General features: G+C 36.5%; 1 long non-coding RNA gene across 1 annotated transcript; it reads right to left on the bottom strand.

Annotated features, from left to right (window-relative positions):
* Positions 1-11783: 11783 nt before the first annotated feature.
* Positions 11784-12804, bottom strand: LOC309797381. The gene is made up of 4 exons (XR_014292624.1): positions 12613-12804; positions 12448-12492; positions 12046-12293; positions 11784-11907 (listed from the first exon to the last, which is right to left on the bottom strand). It is a non-coding gene; the product is annotated as an uncharacterized lncRNA (long non-coding RNA).
* Between the last annotated feature and the right edge of the window lie 3664 nt (positions 12805-16468).

Genomic DNA, 16468 nt, shown 5'->3' with positions numbered 1-16468 from the left:
AGCGGTTGGTCGAAGGCAGAGAAGTGGTGAGTATTCGATGTTATTCACGCGGTTAGGACTTGGTTTTTGAGTTTCTCTGTTTGAGTTATTGACGTGTTTGGCTTGGTAGATCGCTGTCAGTCGACCTTTCCAGGCTCTGAAGAAGGCGACACGGCCGAAACGTCAGCCTCATAATAAACTTAACAACCTCGCGCTCGTTCAAAGAAGAAGAATCAAGAAGTATTAAACAATGCCGAGGTTAAAAGACAGTCGGTCTTGGAAATTGTGGAATTATAACTTTCTTACCTAAGCTTTATAACTTTAAGTGATATCAAGCTTCTTGCACAAATTTTTGGCCAGTAACAATAAGGATGATGCTCTTAGAAATGCATATTAGTTGACTCAGTCTTCCTCATTGATAATGATGTAAGGTGTGACACAGGCTGAAACTTATAGGAATGATAGAACAAAATTCTAATAAAGAATACTACCATGATATTCGTCCAAGCAGGCATTACGTTCATTTGGTGTGTTTCGGAAGTAAGCTCACAAGCAATGAGCATAAGCTTTTTACGGATTTTCCTCGCTAACGAGTATGTGGTCTTCGAACTTTCGGCAGATGAGTAATGTTATTGCTAACAAATATTTGAGAAACTCAGTTGAGAAAACACTACATATGTTATACTCTTTTCATAGTGTTTTGTATATATCACCTTTTTTACAGAATGGGTGAAATCTGATTTTTACAGGCACCAAGAGATCAGTATCGCCTCTTATAACTCAGCTCTGGCTTGCAGTTTTGTGGAAGCTCATCTGTGAAATAACGAGGAGAAATGTAACAAAAATATTTTTAAAAATTTAATCATATAGATAATGATGTATAATAATGCTAAAATTTGAAAGAGAAAACGTTCTTCCAAAAACTTGGAGTGAATACTTTTTAAATCATGAATTTACCTCAAACGAGTTCGAAATCATAGCACGATACCCAACGAAGCAAGCTTTACATCTACTGTTTAGTCTATAATTGAACAATTTATTTGATTGAAACAACTGCGCAAAAGCAACAAACAAACATAAACTAATAATTTACTATTTATCCCCGTCGAAGACGCTTCTATTCACGTAGACTTAGAGCCTGAGGAGTTTTGTTTCAATATTAATACACTTTATATCGATGGAACATTCTATCGATATGCTGTTTTTCAATACTTTATATTATTGTAGTATAATGAAGCCAAAGATTGTAGTGAATAACTTCTCACAGTTTCAAATTACTTTATTAATTACATTTCTGGTTGGTTTCATGCAAAAACATACAAGCGATATGACGGAATTAGTCGTCACAGCTGACACCACTTGCTCGCTAATTTCCGCTATTGCTGACAATGTGGCGCTGATCCAATGTTCAGTGTTCTCTTCTTTTTCCCATTATCTTTTCTTTGATCTTGATTCTGTAAATTGATAAATATTGAACAAGGGAAGTAAAACTGAATCAAAGAACTAGAAAATGGATGTATTGCACTTATATCCTTAATCCCTCAAGAGGTAAGGGTGTATTTTTTTTGCTAAAGTGATTGCAGTTGCTTAGTCAAGAACGGTAGAGATAAAAAATCGATAGTATACCGTAATGCTTTCTGACTTTCTAAGATTATGTCGCCATCTGCATTTAAGAGCTCACCTTAACGATCTCACTCGGTCTATATGCGAACACATCGTCCGCTTCATTCTAAAATGAACTAGAATAATTTGAAAGCAGAGTGATTTGATAAAACTTGCATGTTAAACTGAAGCATAGCTGTCTTGAGTTAGAGATTAATGGAATTAGTGACTATGTGCAAATTTTTGTTAGCTGCATAGATAAAAAGAAAGATTGTGACCTTGTGATTGAGTATGAAAGTCGTTACATCATTTGCCACCATTGACACGAGTAATTACGAGATTTATTTGAATAAAATTCATCTATTCACATAGAAAAGGCTATGATGGAAGATTTAAAAAAAATGCTCGTCAAAACTTCAGAAGTCTACGAAAAAAATCAAATTATGTACATGTAAGCATCACAAGACAAGAAATGTTGGAGGAAAGTGATAGTGATAGCACGAAATGCTACAGAAATCTTAACGAAAAAAAAGGAAGTAAACAAAGAACACGATGAATGTTGGGTGATCAAAAATTGCATTTAAGAACTGTTTATGAAATGTGAAAATTAAACCATTGAAATGATAATGTCTTCATGCAGATTCTTCTACCTTGACTGGCTTCAAAAGCTTCTCCTTTGAAATGAATTTCCTCATATCTTTAGCCGACCAACGGTCTTTTCCTCGTGCCGTCAACGTTCTAAAAGAAATATGCTCTTCTTCCACGACTATCTTAAGACTTCGAAAATTATTTAAACAAGTAATTTTTCTGCTCAATTACTGAATAATAAAAATAGACTCCTATACAAGTTTTAAGCACTAGAAATGTAACATTTTTGTTTTGTCCTCAATGATTTACTTGTCGACCGGGATGAAAGCGCTCCTGATTGTCAAACTGTGATGTACAACAGAGTTTCTTCCGACAGATGATCGCCCAAATTGAAAACGAGTTTGAGATTTCCATCCAAAAACCAAGCTGTTATAAATTATTGAGAATAATAGCTATTTTCCTGTGAAGCATAGTCGTTAAGTTGTAAACCTTGAGAAATTCCTAATAATGTTATAACGGGAAAAGAAAGAGATCTCACTAAACCAGCAACATACTCTTTATGTGTAACGGCAATATGAGACAATAGGCTTACTCTTGAATGTGTTGCAGCATGGAAGTGCCGAACTTGTCCTCAGGAAACCAAATGCACGAGCAATTACAACTATCTCAGATTTTAGCCGCTTAAATTAGATCTTAGTAATATTTCACGATTACTATGTAGCTCATGCTACTCGTTCGCAAGAGTTGGATAAAAAGTAAAGAAAAATAGAAGTCCGGAAGTCGACATTTTTAGTCAAACTTACCTTTTCATAAGTTTAAATGCTTTTTCACTAAACAACGTCCATCGTTTTGGTAGTGTCGGATTTTTATGCTTCAACCATTGCTCCCATTCCCAGTACTCCTTACACATGATAGACGCTTCTTGCCATAGGAATCGTCCTCTCAAGCAGTAGTAAAAGATAACACCTGAAGTGGCATGAAAATCAGTATGCCTTGCCATAGTTAGTCATTAAATTCTATATATTGTTCTTTCATTTTACTAAATGCTTCCTGAACCTTCTTCAAAATACTTTGCAAGCTCTCATACAACTTCAATTGTATATATGTTCTCCATTTCAAAAACTTGTTTTAAAAGCTACACTTCAAACATTGTTGTATTTTCTTATTGTGTTGTTAATTAGTGGTAATTATTAAACTTTTGAATGAAACGCGTGTCGTGTGGAAACCCCAGAGTGATATTAATGATTATGAACAGAAGCCATAGATTCATCAAGTCAAGAAAAAGATTGATTTTGGCTTTGAAAACATAACAGAAGAACTGCTGTAGGTAAGAGAACACAAATACTTACCTTGAACCTATTCTTGAAAAAGGGCATAAAGTGTAGATCCTAGAAGTGCAAGAATGTTTACCATTTTGAATACAGACAATCTAAGAAACCATGGGCACGGCTTCAGTGACCGAGTTATAAAAAGTGGTTTCTACCTCATTTTTACAGAGAAGATCTAATCATGAAACTTAGCCATGTACGTTTTTTGTGCATTCGTCTGTTTATTATATAACCATTCATGAAATGAGAAATTCCGTCTAAAAATAAGAACCGCACGTCTTTTTCAAGCAGCTCCCTTACTGCGACTCCAGAAAGAGTGGACGGTGTCGTTTTGCCGAAGAGTGTCTAACTGACGCCCATAAAGAACGAGATTGATAACCTCACATGAAAACGGATCAACGAACTCCATCATCAAATCTTATCCACGATGATTCAGATGAGGGATAAAATCGACGAAATCGATTCCAAGCATAGCTAGGGAGGAATAGAACTTTCGTCACACTAAAGGAAAGCTTGAAGCACATTCCAGATAAAGAAAGTGATGCTTGTAAACAGGAAATACTTTACACTACATTTTTCTTAACTAGGTAGGTTTAACAAAAACTTTTTAATCCAAAATTTAGTGGAAATTGTAAGAAGAATTATTAGTGATGTCGACGCCAAAAATAGGATAATTATAAGAGGCTGAAGATTTATGATAATGTAACACACCAAGTCAGTCTAGCCGCTGGGTTAAACGGCAACTTACAAGCGGTAGCATCATAATATCAGATGAATTCATTTCAAAATCATGTAAAACCACTATGAATTGTTTTCTATTGAACAGTTCCTGATCAATAGTACTCGCGATAATTCCTGATAAAAAAATTTCTTGCAATAATAAGTTAATAAAGCGAAGATAAAGTGGTATGCCTCGATCAATCCCTGAAGAATGCGCCATACAATCGACTTCATCAAGCATCGTAGAGGTAATTGAATGCATATTTGCTCCATACACTGATCTGCGGTGTCTTCCTATGTATCAAGTCGATGCCTTTACCCTCTCATTATCAATTTTCCGATCTCGGAGGTACGGAAGGATTGGTGAGCACGATGCGCTGAATCGAACCATCGATCGATCCAGTGTGAATTTCAGGACACATCTAATCGCTGCGCTACACTCGCCGACAAAATTATAAGAATTCGGAACGTAATAAATCTAAGGAACGGGCTATATTCACATCTATCTTCCCAGCAAGGAAGAGAACTGCTAAATAGCAAGCTGAACTGCTTAAATACTATGCTGTCCAAACACATACATGCTCAAAGTCACGGCTGTTCGATAGCTGCGGATAAGATTTCGATAATCAGAGCTGAAGAGTTCCGAATATGACAGACTTGAAAAAGACAATTTATACTAACGTTCTATGTTTATATGTAAATTTCTTAAGCGCAATTTCCATTTTAAATCGGTTATAACTGGGCGGGATTTGGTTACGTTTTTCTGACTTGTGCATCTTAACGCACTAATGATGCTCTTCTCTCGTCCTTCCTTTTATCCCTTCTCTGAAGGACTTTGCAAGATCGGCATGTTGCTCGCGCATCTCCGCGTTTGGGTATCTACCGGAGTGCTTCTGCCGACGGACTTGTGCTTTTAAATTATCGGCTTTATTAGCACTGACATGGAGACGTTGATTTAAAGAGTCTCTTCAACTGCTTGAGGTTTCGAGAAACCTTTTTTCTTCGGCATCATAAATCACTGAGGTATTCCAATCTCGGCCTATCTAGTGATACCGTTCTTAACCTTCTTAGCTAATATCACATCGTTAGTCAAAGATTCAGACGCAAGTGTGTATGCGTTGTAGCGACGTATGTACAATACGCCTTTATACTATCACCAGACCCTAGATGGCTAGAATGATGCTGAGATTTAGTGACCTTGTTTGGCTCATCCCACCCAAAGTTGCCTTATTATAAGTTCTTTTGAGGTGATGAAAATAAGACAATTTATTTTCGCTATTTTTGGCGACAGCTACCATTGGATCGTTTGCAAGACTCCGCCAAGGAAATTGATATTTCTACGAGCATAGCTCTTCGGACTTTTATACAGCATAAGTGAAGCGGAAATGCTAGACGTAAGGTTGCATACTTTGATACACGACAAACGGTATTAATAAAGGTAGAATAAAGCAGTTTCTAAAGCCATGTGTTCAGCAGATCTAGGAATAAGGAAGGACGGTATACTTAGATATCTAAGTGCGTAACTAACACACAGCAGATTCAATAGAAAAGAAAATGTTAGATGATTTAAAACGTCAAAATAGAAATGAAACTGAATCAGTTGATGTTTGGACGACTGACTAACAGAGAATTGGTTAACATGATACAACTTCTTGTCTGCCATGGACAACAATATTGGAATAGGAGGCACTCAAAAATACCGTAACAAGGATGAGGCTGAGAAGATTGTTAATTAACATTGTTAAAACGCGCAATTATAACCTTTTTCAACATGTTGCTAGAACAAAAAAGAAGGAAAGCTTTCGAAAATAATGGATTAAAAAAAATTATAATTTTTATATTAATATAATAATTATAATTAAAAAAAATAAATTATGGATTTGCCGTCTACATTCCAACAGTTCCTCTTGCATGAACTTCGGCTGTGCAATGATAAAATCTCTAACCTCTACTTATGTTACCAACTCTGGAAGTGTTTCTTCAAAAAAGAAAACCTTGTTTGGTGTCAAGACCAAGACAAGAATATGTCTAGAACTATATCATATGAAAAATAAAAACAGGATTTTGATAAATAAGCAACATCAAAATGAAGGTCGTAACTTCAAGTCTGACTAGACTGCAGCAACTATTTATGCTATAAGATAAGATATTAATACGTTTCCGAAATATCTAGATAATAGGTATTGGAAAAAAATCTGTCAGATTGCAATCTATGAAAGTAGAGAATAATCTTCTCATTTTAATATACGATTGAGTAACAGCACATCACAATAAAGAGACATTAACATTTACGTGTGCAAATGTTATGACGATAAATCCTAGCGAAATGCAACTAGTGGGATGACAGAATGATGCTCGACTTTATTGGAAAGCGAAGAACGTCCATTTCAACCATATAAACATTAGAAGAAGGAGAATGACAATAAAATTGCCGGACGACAATAGCGACTGACAATAGTTAAACAGTCAATTGTGGCTGTTGCAAGAGAACATTTAACTGAGAATTTTTAGACGAAAATACTTTACTAAAAATACAAGATGAAGGTGCTACGATAATGTACGACTTAATATCAGTATCCTTATGCCAACTTTTTTGTTCGATGAATTATAAGAAAAAATTCCCAGAACCGACTATATCTTAACCTCGGCATTGTTCGATAATTGCAAACTTCTTCTTTAAGAAAACACGAGGTTGTTAAAATAATATTTATTAATTACACGTTGGCTGACGTTTCGGCGGTTCCGCCTGCGGTTCATGTTTGGGTTTTTGAAATTAATCCAAAAAGCCTCAAGAATTTTCGCGCTGATATGTTAGATTCTTGTGCGAGGATTTTAACTTTTATATCAAAATCTTCTTTGTTATGTTTTTCTGCTTTGTACGTACCTAGTGGAGTATTTGGTTTGTTTTTGGATTTTCTATCTAGGTGTTCTTTTATGCGGACACAAAGAGGCCTTCCCTCTCGCCAATATATTCGTCCCCGCATATTTTGCAAGAAATCAAGTACACTATACCCGAACTCATGGAATCACCGTCTCTCCCCTGAGGGTAAATCGTACATTTTTGCATTGTACATAGACGGTCATATAAGCGACTTTCAATTAATTGGCGCCGTAGAGGGTTTGGTGGTATTTCTATACTGCTACCGATTTTTTTAAGCCTGCCCCTTTCAAGTATCGTTTTATAGCTGTGCTTATTTCGTTCTTATTAAAGGGTAGGAGGAACGGGATTTTGTTTTCGCTAGACTTTTTATTACGGTTCATCGCCTTTCCTCTAAACATATCTCGAGAAGTTACAATATGGTAACCGTTGGAAATGGCTATTTCCGTGCCAAGTTGTGTGATTCCTCTCTCTGTTCTCCCCCTGTACATACACCGGAGGCTGTACGAAACCTGTTTCTTATCAGTGCTCTTTTGGTGTGTGAAGGATGAGAAGCGAGATAATTAACCAATATGTTTTTGTTACTTGGTTTACGGTACCGCTTCGTAGCATAGCTGTTATGATATAGGTTAACCTGAACGTTTAAAAATGGAAGCCAATCCTCTTTTGGTCTCTCTGGGGTGAACTTTATGTACTCTGTTTGTCCATTCAATAATTCAAAAGATTTGTTCATCTCCTCTTGTGTGGAGAAGATGACAAAACAATTATCAACATATCTACAGTAGGGTATCGGCCTAAGATTAATTACCGTGGCTTCTGTTTTAGACATGAAAGTAGTAGCAAAACTATGTGCCAGTCGCTGCCCCATTGCCAACCCTCTCTTCTGTGCGTAATATTTGTCAGACCATCTAAAGATTGAGCAGTTTAAGCACTCCTTTAGTAGGGTCATGATTTTTGGAATCGACAAGCCATACATGTTAATTTCTTCTTGGTGTTTAGAAAGGAATTCGAAAATGGCTTGCATTGCGGAGTCATTTGTTACGTTCGTATAAGGGTCGGTAACATCGAACGACTCCATGACGTTAGCGAGAATAAATAGAGGGCTTCAGAATTTGATAACATGTCCCGCGTATAGAAAAAAATTTCTTTATTGGATGGATTTCATGGGTTTTAAAAATGAAAAAATATTATGCAATTAAGATCAAAGAAGTCGTATTTCCTCTGAAAATCTTTTTTCCAGCTTATGCAGTTCATAGCTGTATTTCTCATATCCTAGCGTTCCATGCGATAAATATGATCCATTACACCTTCTGAAAATCAACTATGTTAATTTATTTTCAAAGGACGCCTATTCGGCTTTTTAAAATATGGCCTGTCCTTTGAATATTTCTAAGTACACAACAGAGATTTTCAATGTCAAAACCATTCTTAAATCTGTTTTCAAAAAGCTATTTAATGACTGCTTGCAAAATGTCTGGGGATCAAAACGGAATGCGGAAAAAAAAACCACGAAAAAAATGAGCATTGATACAATGCCGATAGTCGTCAATGTGTTAAATCACATCGTTATTTTTGAGTAAAAACATAAACATAAAGCAACGCTTAGAACTGGAAATGGCCACAAGATATGGACAAGGAAGACTTTACTTACACTCTGCACGAAGTTGGTTGTAAAGGTTTTCGTCCCGGAGATATGAGTCTTCACGTCGAAGAAGGTCGAGTATCAGAAGTTGATAACAACGAAAATAATTGGTGCTGCCATCTAAAAACTATTTGATGAGTTGTACAGAGACTTAACGTTATAATTGAATAATCATTCGTTATTTTCGAGACAGTAAAAAGTAAAAATGCATTCTAAGTGAGTGCCTCGTGAATTCAACGGATATCTGTGAGATAATCGTCAAGATGTCTGTTAAGCATTTGTTTTACGCAACAAAACCGATCTAATTTCTAATGATATTGTGATGTAGATGAAAAGCAGACTCTATACGATAACACACGACGTTCAGCACGTAGAACTGAATGAGACGACACTTCTAAGCACTTTGAAGACGTAGAATTTCTATCAAAAAATCGTTATGATCGTATCGTATCACATCGTAGGAAACAAGTGCTATGCATGTTCAACCTGGTCAATTAAATTCTAAAACAGGCGACAGTGCCGAAATGTTCGCCACAAAGAAAAATCATAAGAATCTGGCGTAATCTTACCAATAAACTAAGATCGCTGTTATCAACAGAGATTAAAGGAATAACGCTGTTTAAAAATAGTTTGTAATGCCCTCGTAGGTTTCATTTGATTTCTCAGATAAAAGATAGATAGTTATGATTGACAAAAATATGCACTAGATGGCATAAAAAATAGTTTCGACGATTTTTAAGTGTTTAAATTTTAAAGCAAAATACAGACTACTTTTTTCATTCTATTAAATTTACGTCCGATCTTTCAACATGTTTGATTGTGACACGTATTTTTGCTGGAACAAATATTCAACGGAACACCACTGCACATGGACGATCGCTTTCCATCCCTGGATGAAATTACTATTCATCATATCAGACCGTTCCACCAAACATTCACTCATACATGAAAAATGTTTTGCGAGATATTTCTATCGAAATATCATATTGAGACATAGAGTGTGCTACAATTCGAAGCGATAGTCAAATAATTTCCGCAATATTACTATTCATTGCCTTAGAAAACGCATGAAAACATAGTGATGAAACACAAAATATAACCAAATTAAAAGTAACTCGAAATTTTTTGTGTAAATAAACTGTGGACATATCATTCTTCATAAACGGAATCAATAAAATCACATACTCGATAAACGTTTCAGAGCCAGCCGTAATATTTCGAAGACAATTTTTTTTCGAATTCATTTGAAAGAGATAAAAGTACTAGGGTGAATTCAACTCCATGACGATTAATGCCAGAAAAGAGCTGAAACATTTGAACATGAAATAATCCATGACGCATAGAGGAATACGCTATTCGTAATTCTCGTTCAAATTTGGATATTCTGTTTCAGCATCTCACGTAATACTAAATTTATTTTCACACTATTGACTATAAAGAAAATTGAATTTTTTCGTGCGATTAACCATATGATTCTCAACGCCCTTTGCTAAGAATAATGGGCTTGCTATTTTATCCTTACAAAGAATATACAACATAAACACGGATGCATCGATGATCCCAATTGTTGGCATATGTGAATGTAAAGTAGAAAACAGATTCAGAGCTAGCATAGTGGCAGTAGGGCCGTTCATTAGAGCGGTTAAAAACAAAAGGCAATGGTTCGATCCTATCCTGGGCTAACCAAGCCTCCCATCCGTCTGAAGTCAGGAAATTGGTACTAGACTTGTCATAGACCCGCTAGTTCCCTCCAGTCTACAAAAACTGGCAACTGTCTTTGGTGGAGAAGTCGAAACTCCGTAGCATGCTTGTCTCAGGAATGGAGAATGAATCGTCTCGACTAGCCTTAAACGACGTTCATATATGAGACTGAAACTCTTCAAACAGCTGCCGAACCCATATGCGAAAATCCAAAGACCTTCGTGGATGATGGATACGAGAAAAGGAAGAAAATGCAAGAATTGCTGGAAACCACACAAATGTGATACATCTGTGATGTCGGGCCATGCAAGCGAAGGAAAAAATTATTGCGGACTTATCGCCACTCCTAATAAGCAGTTAAAGATGAGAACAGTTAAAAATGAAATTTAACATCATTATAAATTGACCAGCGTCAGCTTAGCTTGGGTTCAATGCCGATTTGGGCATCCAAGATCATCCCGATAACGGATGAGTGCTGATAGCGTTGATAGAAGCAAAATAAAACGCGCTGAGAGAAAGGCAAAGCGAGGGGCACGGATGGTGTAATTGACAACTGGTGAACCCCTGGAAAGGGCAATCATCTGGTTGGAAGTTTGCATCGCCCCCAAGTTTTGCAAATTAGCGTCTTAGCGGTTATATTTCGATTTATAATAGCACTGCAGACTAAGAAAAATAGGCAGTTAAAAATGAAATTTAACTCCTAATAGTTTCTCAAATTATGCACTCTAACTAGACATCAATTATTTCACCAGAATTAGAGAAAAAACATAAAGGACATAAAATAATTACAAGAAGCAAGAAATCCGATTCTGTGAAGGCGTGAATATTATACATTTGCCATTTTGCGTGGTGGAAAACAAAGCCATCACGTGAAAAATGACACTACGGTACTAAAAAATTAGAGAATAAAGATATGTTGCCGCACCAAATTAACCTAATTGCATTTGTTCGCCTGAATTTGACCTAGTAGGGACATGGAGAGAGATAGTGTCACTGAAACGATAGTGATACGACTGACAGGCGATTTTTTCGACAGAGAGAAACAGCTGTCCACAAATAATCAGTATAGGTGGCCCTACTGGAGAGGGCTCTAGTTGACATGTGCAAAAAGAAAAGGAAAGTTGGTAAAAGCTGGTAATATGCCAGAACTTGAAAAGCGAACAATTCAAAGTTCAAGACCATCCGAGGGCTGTGAAAACATTTATTTCACAACGCACAATTTTTTTAACGCACCAGCCTACTCTGTCAAATGTGCAACCTATACCAGAAATGTTCACGGTTTTATTCCTACGTACAATCAAGAACTCCTTGACAGCACATTGCATTTTCATAAACAAACAACAACACAAAGAAAAATCAACGGAAAAATAATACGTGTGTCGTGAATTCGTTGACTAAAATCATGAGTGCGTTTGTAGAAGAAGTGGACTAATCGTTCGCTGATCATTCCAACACTGAACCACCTATACCTATAAAAACCAATAGTTGAGGAATAAAACTCACACGAATTTATAAAGGAGATTCATTGCGAAATAAACTAAAAAAAACCTAAAATCAATCACATAAATATCGAATTGGGTGGTAACCTGAGAACGTAACCCGCTTACTCATCTGTGTCCCAGCTCAGCTTCCGAAGACGTCGCACGAGTGCAGTCTTTGTTATGCGTGGTTTCTTCAATACGGCTGAAGTGCTAGCCCATGTTTCACCTGCACAGCATAGAGGTGGAAGAACTCTTGTTGTGTTAAATAAGTGAGAACATAGATCGGCATCATAATTTTGATCAATTTGCTCTTTCAGAGGCCATACCGCGCCCATGATTATCGCTGTCTTCTATTTTCTTTGTCACCCAATAATCTACAATAATGCTTTACGAACATAGTAAACCAGAATTTATTCAAAATAAAGGAAAAACAGTATCAGAAAGATAAATTTAGAGAAAACATCATCGTGTGGACCTGCACAGCACCATTCTTCTAAAAAACTATAAAAACCAAACTATAAACGCAACCTCTTTTGTTTTTGTTTCCTTCTCGATTTCGCAAAACGTTCCTGCCTGAAATCCGGTTCAATTTTCAGGCTGCGTAAAACTCTTCAGTGACGGCGAAGTTGCTAACGTTTTTACCAGCATTGAATGTAATAAAAGTTAACGTATGTATACATGAAAAACGGTTACCATAAGGTATTTCAAATGCGATAGTGCTTAGTTACAAAAAGACGAATATAAGAAGCTTTGCAGAATACTTCTTAATTTTTCTTCTTTGAACAAACACGAGGTTTGTAAGCAATTTTATTATTGGGCTGACGTTTCGGCCGTATCGCCTTCTTCAGAGCCTGGAAAGGTCGATTGACAACGATCTACCAAGCCAAACACGCCAACAACTTAAACAGAGAAACTCAAAAACCAAGTTCCAACCACATAAACAACGTCAAATACTCACCACTTCTCTGCCTCCGACCAACCGTTTGGTTGTGTCTGCGGAAGAGGAGTGAGGTATACTTCCTTCCGGAGTGCCCCTTTATCAGACTAGAAGATCAGTCTTATATACTGTGCGAGATCACGTGTGATTAGGAGGCACTCTTCCTTGCGGTTCATGTTTGGGTTCTTGAAATTAGTCCAAAACGCCTCATGAACCCTGCGCGCCGACATGCTAGCTTTCTGCGCGAGAATATTAACCTTAACATCAAAATCCTGTCCGTTGTGTCCTTGTGTCCTATGCGTGCCTAGTGGAGTGTTCGCCTTGCTTTTAAATTAACCATCTAGGTGTTCTTTTATGCGGACACAAAGAGGTATTCCCGTTTCGCCAATATATTCGTCCCCGCAAATTTTGCAAGAAATCAGGTACACTGTACCCGAGATCATGCAATCACCGTCTCTGACCTGAGGGCAAATCGTACATTTATGCGTTGTACATAGACGGTCGTACAAGCGGTTTCGAATCAATTGGCGACGTAGATTATTCGGTGTTATTTCTATAACTACCACTGATTTCTCTAAGCCCACCCTTCTTAAGCATCTTTTTATAGCTATGCTTAATTCGTTCGAAATGAAGGGTATTTGCAACGGAATTTTATTATCGCTAGACCCATCGTTAGAGCTCATCGCCTTTCCTCTAAACTTATACCGAGAAGCTACGATATTGTAACCGTTGGAAATGGCTATTTTCCGTGCCAAGTCGAGTGAATCTTCTCTCTGTTCTCCTCCCGTACACACACCGGAGGCCGTACGAAACATGTCTCTTGTAGTGCTCTTTTTGTGTGTGAAGGATGAGATGAGAGATAATGAACTAGTATGTTTTTATTACTTGGCTTACGGTACCACTTCGTAGCATAGCTGTTATGATGTAAGCTAACCTGAAAGTTTAAAAATGGAAGCCAGCCCTCTTTAGGTGTCTCTCGGGTGAACTTAATGTACTCTGACTGTTCATTTAACAATTCAAAATATTTGTTCATCTCCTCTTGTGTGGAGAAGATGACAAAACAATCATCAATATATCTACAGTAGAGTATCGGCCCAAGATTAATTACCGGGGCTTCTATTTTAGACATAGACGCAATAGCGAGACTAGGTGCCAGTCGCTGTCCCATTGCCAACCCTCTCTTTTGTGGGCAATATTTACCGGATCATCTAAAGATTGACCAGTTCAAACACTATTTTATGAGGGTCATGATCTGCTCAATCGACAAGCCATACATGTTAATTTCTTTTTGGTGTTTAGAAAGAGGTTCGAAAACGGCTTGCATTGCGGAGTCATTCGATACGTTCGTATAATCGAACATCGAATGACTCCATGACGTAGGCGCTGTTAGGACGCTCGTAACGTAGATGGTCCAGAAACATTCGGGTGTTCGTGAGATGAGTTAGCAAATGTTTCAGTAACTGGACGACTATCAGGTTTATAAACCATGTTATTCTGTCCGTTGGCCCGTTTACACAACTGATAATTGGTCTAACCTTAAACGTTAATGGATTTGTTGACCACAATTCATCAGTGGATACCAGCTTATGAGTTTTAATAAGCAAGTATAGCACGGGACATGTTGGCAGATCGGTTTTTAGTTGAGAGATAAACGATGGTTTTAATTAGTTAATTTAATTTCAATTAATTTTTTCCTGGAAACTTTGCAGAATAATTGTAAAAGTTTAAAACAAACCTTCGTTCATCTATCTGGGCGGTCCTCCCACAGGTCATTTGTCTCGGGCGAGTTCTGAAATTAAACCAAATAGCTGTCACTTACAAAATATTTTATGGTTCATTTTGATTTATTTTTTATAACTGTTTAAAATAACTTACGCTTTGATCTTGGGCACAAGAGAGAACAGCAGTGGTGGGTGATGACGGTTGACCATCACTGCGCTTCGGTCGAATCCCTCCAGGGACAAAGAAGTCCCTAGAACTCTCCCTCCTGTTTCAATGGTCGGCAGCTAATAGTGAACTACAATAGGTGAACAATTCAAGAATCCTTTAATAATTGCTTATATTTTATTGAATAGAGCATTTTAACTGCAGAATTGTAAAATAGAGCATTCTTTCCTCCTGTGAACATGTCAGATTTATAGTCATCGTTGTTTTTGTTTATTCTTTTGTTTATTCTTTAAAAATCCTGCAGTAGAGAAAGGGTTTTTCTATAATCCACTCATGTTAGCTATTTCTAAAGTTTTCCATTGACAATAAAATAATGCTCTGTTTTGAGAAATAGAAAATTGCTAATAGACCTGGAATTAGGTGTCGTCGTCAATGTACTAACCGCATGTTTAGTCACTTCTTTCTTGTTCTTTAGAATAACTAATGGATATTTCATTTCATTATGAAATTTTCATTGATTTGAAATTTTCATTCATTCGTTGTCTCATTACTTTTGCCTTTCTTTTAAATTTAGCGTTCTCTGCTCTTAACTTACCTAATATGTTATTACTGCGATTGATGAACATCAGAATGAGCTTATAACAACTTTCAAAGAAAAGTACTGCAGGCATTCCAAGGCTCATAAGCGAACCGTATTGCCTTACCGATTGTATGAAATAGTTATTTGGGCCATGAAGGTATGTAAAAATTGATAATGTATTCTCTCTTTAAGTTCAACTTTATTAACATTTCGAATTATGTACTGTTTTGTTTTAAATGTTGGGTAAAAAAGTTGTATGGAATCGTACACAAACCTTCCTTATGTAGACCGAGATCTAACTGAATAGTCTGGTTGAAAGTTGTTTTTATCATTCCTTAAGAAATTTGTATAATAAAGAATGCCTCTCACGTCATCGAGGATACCATGCGTAAGCTAAGGAGAAATATCGTCATCAATCTCTTAGCGATTTTGTTTGTGATTGGAGATTTTTGCAGAGATGTTCTAGATTCTCTAAATTTAGATGGTCTTTTATAATTTTAGGCTGAGAGCTTTATCATTTTTTTCCTGCTACAAGGATGATCAAGCTGTATGAAGTTTGCCGTTGAGAAAACGAAGCTTGGCATTTGTGTTTTCGCAATTTTAAAAGATCCTAATATATGTTCTTATGAAAAGAACATTGTATTTCTGTTAATGCCAAAAATTTTAAAGATCATATTTTTTTAGGTAGAGGAATGGTCTGCCTAGTATCCATTTTTTCCCAAAAATTAATTTTCCACCATATTTTGCGCTTTTCTTTTATTTCTGCAATATATATGTACATATATGTATCTATTTATTTATATTTTAAAATTATGTTATTGTATAGTACATTACGTCTTCAAATGCTCTTCATAAGTGAAAATTTAGGTCCTAATGAGAAGAAGAAAAAGACCTTTCTTGTTTACGGTCATCAGGTCGTACAGGCAGCTGACAAGAAAATCCGCTTTTATTTTTATCTGTGAGTAACGCAATATGTAATCTAAATGTAAAATGTTTTAAGACTGCTTTGCTTTTATGAAAGTTAGATTCGTTCAAGCTAACAGAGAAGGACGGTAGTTATTCGCTTAGTTGACGAGGTGATATTTTTACTTACGAGTTCCTTATTTCTTATGGGTAGCTATATTCGATATAAATATGTTTCCCAG

The sequence above is a fragment of the Mesoplodon mirus genome (genome assembly GCF_964341445.2).
Source record: "Mesoplodon mirus genome assembly, contig: HAP1_SCAFFOLD_434, whole genome shotgun sequence".
Classification (NCBI taxonomy): Eukaryota; Metazoa; Chordata; class Mammalia; order Artiodactyla; family Ziphiidae; genus Mesoplodon; species Mesoplodon mirus.
Note: the sequence above shows the minus strand (reverse complement) of the source record. Positions and strands in the feature narration are given on the sequence as shown.